Source organism: Dama dama, chromosome X (genome assembly GCF_033118175.1).
Source record: "Dama dama isolate Ldn47 chromosome X, ASM3311817v1, whole genome shotgun sequence".
Taxonomy (NCBI): domain Eukaryota; kingdom Metazoa; phylum Chordata; class Mammalia; order Artiodactyla; family Cervidae; genus Dama; species Dama dama.
The window spans coordinates 125,380,570-125,390,145 of NC_083714.1; positions in this window are offsets into that span (position 1 = coordinate 125,380,570).

The following is a 9,576-nucleotide window of genomic DNA, read 5'->3' on the forward strand; positions in this document are numbered from 1 at the left end:
TCCAAAAGATTTTGTGCACTTCAGATCTTGTCTTGACGTGTGCCTCTTGGAGAACCCAGATTGACTCACCGAATAGAGTTACTGTCAATAGTGCTTCAGGAAATAACCATTAGATAAATTTTTTCCTAATTCTCCTACAGAAATCCAGTATTATATATCCTTTATTTTACATTAGTTTGGTAAATTAATTTTCCTAGCACATTATCTATTTCATCCCAAATTTCAAATTTATTTATGTATAATTGAGCAAAATAGCATCCTATGATCCTTTTAATTTCCTCACCTATTTCTTATTTATTTCTTATTTACTTATTTCTTATAAGTAATTACTTAGGTACTTAAGAAATTACTTAAGAAATTTACTTATTTCTTATTTACTTTCCCCCCTTTTCTTGATTTGGATAACGCAAAGGGTAGCTACTTAATTAGTCCTAATATATAATTTTGAAAAATTGAAGTGTAGTTGATTTTTAATACTTTCTTAGTTTCAGGTGTACAACAGAGTGATTCAGTTATATGTATTCTTTTCTATTATAGGTTGTTACAGCATACTGAATATAGTTCCCTGTGCTATACAGTAAATCCTTGTTCTTTATTTTATATATAGTAATATGTATATGTCAGTCCCAAATTCCTAATTTATCCCTCACCTCAACCTTTCCTCTTTGGTAACCATAAGATTGCTTTCTATGATTGTGAGTCTGTTTCTGTTTTGTAAATATATCATTTCTATTATTTTTTAGATTCCACATATAGAGTGATATCATATTTGCCTTTCTCTGTCTGACTTCGCTTAGGATGATAATCACTAGGTCCATCCATGTTGCTGCAAATGGCAGTATTTCATTCTTTTTTATGACTTAGTAATATTCCATTATATATATATTTAACACATTTTCTTTATCCATTCTTCTGTTGTTGAACAGTTAGGTTGCTTCCCTGTCTTGACAATTATAAACAGTGCTGCTATGAACATTAGGGTGCATGTCTCTTTTGTAATTACAGTTTTCATCTTTTCTGGATATATGCCCATAGTGAACTTGCTGGATCATATGATATCTCTATTTATAGCTTTTTAAGAAACCTCCATCCTGTTCTCCATAGTGGCTGCACCAATTTACATTTCCACCAACAGTATAAACAGATTCCCTTTGCTCCATACCCTCTCTCTACCATTTATTATTTGTAGACTTTTTGATGATGAACATTCTCACCAGAGTGAGGTGATATCTCATTGAAGTTGTCAGTCTGAATACATAATTTTCAATGATTATTTTCTAGATACTCTTAATTTTCCATTAGTATTTCCTTTTTGGCTCAACTAATATATGAAAGTATGTAAAAATTTTAGTAGATAAGAGTTTTTTTAATTTCTGGGTTTTGTTATTAACATCTTGATGTATTCTCATTAGAAAATGTTAATCATTTATTCTATTTCTACATTTTGCAGTTGTTGAGATTTTCTTTGTGGCAAACATATTACTGATTTTTAAGAATATTTTAAGGGTTTTTTTTAAGATTGGGTTATTTGAAAAGAATCTGTATTGTCTCCTTTAGTAATACAGCATTTGGTTCACTTTATATTTTATTAAACATTCTATTTTCATATACTATTTCTTTAGAGATTTTTTTGGTCTTTTTGGTCTTTTATAGACCAAGAAATGTAAATTATTATCTCCCGTCACCAGTGTTAGTCTGTCTCATTTTTTTTTTTTTACTATTTGTAGTATTTGCCTTTTGAATATTTTTGCTGTGTTATCTGACGTATCAGTTCAGTTACTCAGTTGTGTCTGACCCTTTGCGACGACATGGACTGCAGCACACCAGGTTTCCCTGTCCATCACCAACTCCTGTTCATAAGTATTACAACTTCATTGTGAATTTTGCCATTTATTTTCTTTTATTTTTGGCTGTGCTGGATCTTCACTGATGTGTGGGCTTTTCTCTAGTTGTAGTGAGTGGGAACTATGTTAGGGTCCACAAAGGGCTCATAGCGTATTATTTAAAAATGGCCCATTGTGGTTGCCTGACGAACAAGGGATGAATTCGCAGTGGCCACATTGCTCTGGTGGCATCCTGCTTTTTCCTTAAGGTGATATCCTGTTTTTCCCTGCTGGTGCCAGTTTCTCAAGACTACATGACCACCCACACCATGATACCCCTCCAACTACATGATCACAAGACCCCAGCTGCAGGCTAAGGATAAGCAAAGGCCCCCTCCCTTTGGGGCACAATTTCCCATCAGTAGGGTATAAGAAGGGTTGGCTGGAAAGGGTGAGCACTGGTTTCTCTCTAAAGCCAGTCACTTTCTTCCTATAATAAATCTTTCTCTGCCTGAATGCCTGGTTCACTCTTTTTTTTCTCTGCATTCACCTTACAGACTACTCTCTAGTTGTGGAACACAGACTTCTCATTGTAGTGGCCTCTCTTATTGCAGAGAACGGGTTACAGGGCGCGGGCTACAGTAGTTGTGGCATGTGGGCTCAGTAGTTGTGGCTGCCAGGCTCTTGAGCACAGGCTCAGTAGTTGTGGTGCCCAGGCTTAGTTGCTGCATGGCATGTGGGATCTTCCTGGATCAGGGATTGAACCTGTATCTCCTGAATTGGCAGGCAGATTCTTTAGCACTGAACCACCAGGGAAGTCCCCATTTATTTTTATAAAGTGTACTTCTTTGTCTACTTTGAAACTTGTGACCTGAATACCAGTTAAACTAATATATTAAGAATAGTATTCCAATTCTTTTTTATTTGCATTTATTTATATAATTTTGCCATCCATTTATTAGTTAATTGTGTGGAGCCTCAGCTGAACAGATCAATTAAACATAATTATTGGTTTACAATGAATTATCATCACTGATTCATGCTTGGCCTTCATTTGTCTGTTTATTACATAATAAATACCCAGGAATTTATCACTCAACCCAATCCAACAAGAGATCCTTAACATTAGCTTATTATTCACAAGCTCCTTCTCTATTGCATTCCCCTGCTTCCATCACTCCCCTCCTACCCTCAGGTATTCACTATCCCAAATTTGGTATTTATTATACTCTTACTTTAAACATATATTATTTGGTTTTTATTTCTTTTGAACCTTAAAAAAGGACATTAAGCTATTTGAGATTGTGGATTCAGGGAGACATGAACAAATTATCAGCCATTGTTAACAATCTACCTATCGGTAGGTCATGTGGTATGCGAATGTAAGGTTCACTGAGGTATTGTGTTAGAATCCCTGCTGGCTCAGATGGTAAAGAATCCTCCTGCAATGCAGGAGACCTGGGTTCGATCCCTGGGTTGGGAAGATCCCCTGGAGGAGGGCATGGCAACCCACTCTAGTATTCTTGCCTGGAGAATCCCCAGGGACAGAGGAGCCTGGCGGGCTACGGTCTATGGGGTCACAAAGAGTCAGACAGGACTGAGCGACTAAGCACAGCACAGTGGATTCAGAGTCAGCCTGAACTATTTAAGCTCTTTCATGTTGGAAGATGTAGAGATTTACTCAGATAACCTTTGTTATATTTGTTAATATTCCATTAACAAAGGTTATCTGAGTAGTGGCAACATCTGCTCAGAGGTACTGGTAAATAAATGAAAGATAATTCTGGATAAGACAAATGACTAGTGACTGTACTATGTTATTTTCCCTTCTCTGGTTTTCTGACACTTTTGTGATTCAGCTATTTCCTTGTTACTGTCAATCAATTGGTTATAGTTTGGAGTGACACTTGGATGAACTCCAATATTCACCAGGTGCTGTGGGGACTAATATTAGGTTGAGCCTTTGTGCCTTGTCACATTGACTATTGGCAAATTATTAGGTGACTATTACTGAGTCCAGTCTTCATCACTAATTCAGGCCAGCCTAAAGGGTCATTTAAATATATATCTTTGTGATCCCCCTACGCACTAGCTAATATTATCTTCTCTACTCTTCCCTAACTCTTTCACATTGTTCCACTCCCACTGCGTCCACTGAGTTTAATGAGGCATTTAATTATTTGCTCCAGGGAAGGTAGGACACAAAAGATCTCAGAAACAACAAAAGAATCAACTGAGTTTCTAGATAAGTTTTTAAAACTCTTTTATTTATGTGCAGAGTTTTTTTTTTAACTTGAGTTACAGATGACATACAATGTGAGTTTCACATGTATAACAAAATTATTTGACATTTGTATACATTGCAAAATGATACCCACAAGTCTGGTTACCATCTATCACCATACAAAGTTAACAAAATATTATTTACTTATATTCCCATACTGTACTTTTTATCTACATGTTTTAGGGTTTGTACTTCCCAATTCCCTTCTCTCATTTTGCCCTTCCTTCCTTCTGGCAACCACTAATTTTTTTCTATACCTGTGAGTCTAGGTTTTATTCTGTGTATTTATTTTTTAGATTCCACATATGGATGAAATCATGCAGTATTTGTCTTTCTCTGTCTGACTTATTTCAATAAACATGATATTGAGGCACAGACTCTTGATTATCAAGACCTGATTATTTTGAGAGAGAAGCATGAGGATTTTGTTGCTTTGTTTTGCTTCATTTTACATCTGGAAGCTTAGCATCAGAGTCAGGACTTAAATTTACTTTAGCATCATGGATAAGAGCAAAGATAAAAGAGCTAGACTACATCATCCTTAGGAAAAAGACTGAGAAAGGTTAGTGAGAGTATACATGCTTTAAGGGAAATATTGCTGGGGCACCAGATAAAAGGCACTCTGTAGGAGGCAGAGCTGGCAATTGCAGACTGTCTCCCTAGTTCTGAGTCTCCTCCTCATGGTTTCATACCTACAGCAGCTGGTCAAGCATTTGATCAGTCCCAGGAGGGCATCCTCCCTTTTAAAGGTCCAGGAATGTTTTAGCATGGGGCTTAGAACAGCCAGAGGAGACTTTTTCCTGTTTGTCCTGGGAAGCACTGAGGGAAACAAGACTGTGTTTTCCTGAGACAACCAGGAGAGTGGTGAAACTCTTTAACAAGTGAAAACAAGGGTGAATTTGTATGGGATAGGCTTTGGCTTATTATTATAGATGTCTTTCTAACCCGTGTGACCCTCAGCATGATATTCATGCCTGCCGATCATCCTAGGTTTTCTCAAGTATAATGTATAATCATAATGTGTAATCTATAACTGTGCTTACCTTCAATTTTAGGTTATATATGAACTGACCCACGTACAAAGAAGGAAATGTACTGAAACTGTTTACCTCAGATTGGGACTCGAACCCACATGGCTGGGACTCAAACCCAGCCAAAACCCACAGTCCCTGGTTTCAGGACTTAATGAAGCTCAGATTCTTGATGTCTCATTGCAGAAAGAATTCAGTGAGAGACAAAGTGATAGGTAAGAAGTGGATTTATTCAGATTTAGAGAGAAGTACACTCCACAGACAGAGTGTGAGCCATCGCAGAGGGCAAATGTGGTCACAAAATGTGGTGTGGTTAGTTTTCATAGGCCCATATGCTAATGAGTGGGAGGATTATTCCATCTATTTTGGAGATGGGTTGGACATTTCCAGGAATTGGGCCACCCACCCATGCCTTCGTCTTTTGAGAATGGCTTGGAACTGTCATGGCACCTCTGTCTTTTCACTTGCTCATTGAAGATCAGGTCTAGTCTTGTCTGCCATCTTGGTCCCATTTGATTCTAATCATTGGTTTATGTTGTGTCCTTGGGTTATGTCATTCTTTCAAAATTTATGCCCTGCCCCTCTCCCCAGTCAGTCATTTTCAACTCATTGACTCTTTGCTGCTTGTGTGTAACTTGCTAGAGGCACTTGACTTTACTTTTAACATAAATACACCTTCAAATATGTACATTCTTTGTACTTAGGTGATTTTTTAACTATTCAAGTCACATAATTTGGTGCTGACAAGTTTCTTATGAAGGCTCTACTGGTAAAACACAATCTCCAGTTGCCTTGTACATTTTCTCGGTGAATTGTTCCCCTCATCACCCCAAGGAACTGGTTCAGGATGATTCAGTATATGAAACTGGAAAATACTGATAAAACTGTCTTAATAGAAATGTTTTCCTAGAGATATATAAGGTATAACAATATGTTCAATTAAAATATATGAAGTTTCCATTTATGAGAGAGTAGGTAGCAGCAAAAAAGTCAGCCTCTTTTCCATGAATTCTATTAATAGAGCAAAAAGTTTCACACCCCACACCCCCCATGGGCTGTTTTACCCCAGCTATTCATTGAAATAGGCTATTAAATTGTATACAACTTAATCCATAAAGTCTCCAGCTTCACACACATTGGAGGTTTGGTTTTAAAAAGAAATGTTAAAACTTAAAATACAGTACTGTTGATGAAAAATTAATCAGTTGATCTAAGAAAGAAACAGAAAATTTTACTTGAGTCAAATTGAGAGTTATTACCTGGAAACGGGCTTCCCTGGTGGCACAGAGGGTAAAGTGTCTGCCTGCAGTGTGGGAGACCTGGGTTTGATCCCTGGGTCAGGAAGATCCCCTGGAGAAGGAAATGGCAACCCACTCTGGTACTCTTGCCTGGAAAATCCCATGGATGGAGAAGCCTGGTAGGCACCTGGGAACAGGTTCTCAGAAAGTTCTGAGAACTCTTCCACTGGTTGAGGATCAATGCACAGTTATATAAATATTGAGACAGACAGAGGGCTGTGCATTAAATGATGTATTATTGACAGTTTACACAGTCTCGTGAGTAATAGGTTATGGGTCATCATGGCCCCTCACAAGATTAAAAAGAAATATTATCTTTAAGGACTTATCTTGTTGATGCTGGGAGAACATTGCTGTTTATGAGCAGGTATTTCTGTTGATTGAAGAGGCTTGATTGATGCATAATGTAGATACACAATGCACAGTGCAGGGAGAGAGTAGGCCAAAGGGCAGAGAACATTTTTTTTATATGTTTAAATTTTTCTTGTCTTGTCATAAAATATGAATTTATTTCACACTATTAATCCATATAATAAAAGATAAGGTCATTTTAACCTTATAGTACATTCTGAGTAATCACCCAGAGAATTTAAAAAAATATATAAAATCTAGGGACTTCCCTGGTGGTGCAGTGGATAAGGCTCCATGCTTCCAGTTCAGGAGGATGGGTTTGATCCCTGGTCAGGGACTTAAGATCCCACATGCTGTATGGCATGGCCCCCAAAATAAAAAGTATAGAAATAACTGATGTGGGGAAGCGAAACTTGCCACCTCAAAATGTCTCTTTGGCATGCAGATTTTTTTGCAGCTGAAAACAATCCAGACCCAAAAACCTCAGGAGGAAGTTTTGACCTTTCCCGTAAACTGCCTAAATCCCCTGGAGAAGGAAATGGCAACCCACTCCAGTGTTCTTTCCTGGGAAATCCCATGGACAGAGTGTTGCAGAAACCAGTACTCGAGAAACCAAGCACCACACTCGGAGAGTTGGAGAACTCAGGTTTATTACGCCGGTGCACCCAGAGGTGCAAGCTCTGAGCCCTAAACAAAGGGGTTCCAGAATTTTCTATACACGGACAGGCATGATTAAGCAGGTTTGTGGGTTTGCAGGGGCTAGGGCGATTGCAAAGAGAGCAGGACAAGGGTGAGTGAGATAAGCTCCGGTTCCTAGTATTGTGAGTCCCCACTTTCTGAGACCTATGTGATCTAGAATTTGCAAGGAGCAAGCTGGGTTACAGAGGCAGAAGGAGCAGGAGGTTATGTAAAATTTTAATTTTTCCTTTTCATTCCCCCCTCTTGATGCTTCTATCCCTCATTGTAGAAAGCATCATCTCATGTTTTGGTAGGATGTTCAGAGCTCCCCATCATTTAGGGGGCTATATTCAGCTATTATCATTTGTAACTTTATGGATTTAATCCAAGAAGTTATGAACTGGTAATTACATTGAGAATACAAGGGCAAAACAAGAGCGCTGCAAAGAACATGAAGAGAGGGCTGGTTAAAGGGAGAAGCCATGATGTCCAGCTCCAGATATTGTCTGAATGACCCCAGGAATTAGCTAGTTCCTATCTCCTTTTTATGATTCGTTTCCTTAGCTGTTGGGCCATGTCCCTGACTATTTCTGATTGGTTTATATAAAAGCAGCATTCTTTGTTCAAGAAGAGGCAGAGTCCTCCCTCTTCAGCTGTCAGCAGGTCTAGCCCTCTGCTATTCTGTAAAACCACCTCAGCCAGGGAGTCGAGTTGGTCCTGTAATGAAAAGCACAGCAATAATATCGATTAGGGATAGAGGCCAGGGTTGACAATGAAAATCCATCGATATTTTGATAGCTGGATCTTCAAGCTTTTGCCATGCATTGACCAGCCAGCTGCCAGATTGTTGCCGGAGCAAGGCTGAAGAATCCTCAAGCTTCTGCCGTGCGTTGACTAGTCAGCTTCTGGAGTGACTAGAGCAGGGCTCAGCGTCCTTCATGGGTGAGGGCTGTTGTCTTCAGAACCAGACCTTGAGGAGGTTTTCGAGGTCCCGAACTGCTTTTCAGGTGTCCTCATCACAGGAAGCTGCTGCCTTCTTGACTCTGGTGTGGTGGAGCCAAGGGATGACACCTACAACTTTAAAGGCAGTAGGGGTTGCCAGGACGACCATGTGAGGGCCTGTCCAAAGTGGCTGAAGTGGTTCCTTTTTCCAATCTTTAACCCCTACCTCATCTCCTGGCTGATAGCGATGAACCCTATTGCCCAATGGAATGGGTATCCTTTCTCAGGTTTCTCGGGTGATATGGTGTAAGACTTTTCCCAGGGCCTGGGGGTGTCAGGACATCTCCAGGTCAGCTGGTTGTTGGTGGTCTCCCTTGAGCTTTTCTATCACTGGCAGTGGTCTCCTGCATAAGATCTCAAAGGGAGAATAGCCTGAGGACCTTGGGGTGCATTTATAGAGGGAGATGAGAGTCCACAGAATGATAAGGCAGCTTGTTCCAGCACTGTCTGGGTGTTGGCTGGGGGATGTTGTTGTTGTACTTCTACTTGGAGAAACAAACTTAACAAGAAAGTTATATGGCCCAAGATTAATAGATGTAGGAAAACTGCTGAGGAGCTAGCCAGGAGAACCAGGTCTAGACATTGATCCGTAACATTAGTTTCTCTAGGCGTAAGAAGATGCAAGAATTTGGACTCATAAAAATCTTTACCTGAAAACATCTGACTATCTGAAGGCCTGTTTTTCTGGGGTTTTCCCAGAGCACAGAGTGCCTTATTTTTTGTCTCTACCCTGAACTCCTTTCAAGGGGGTGTTGAAGGTCAGCATCTTGTAGCAGTCATGATTTAATCTTTGTAGAGGCAGCTGGCAAGGGCCAACTTCCAGTCAGCAGGGCCCCTTCATAGCCACATATTTGACCCTGTTTTAGGGGTATTTCACGGTCATTGTGTCTCACAGTGCTGGGAAGGCTCATTCCCAGGTCTAACAAAGATTCCATTGACAGGCCACTCAATGTGTTGTCACTAGACCAGGCCTTGTAAGTAGCAAAAGTCTCTGGACCATACCTGTCTTACTAGCCTCTTGGTCCAGGAAAATATTTCCTCTTGTTGCTTTTGTCCATATCTAGAGTTACAGTATTACAATTATTGATCTCATATGAAACCGTACATCA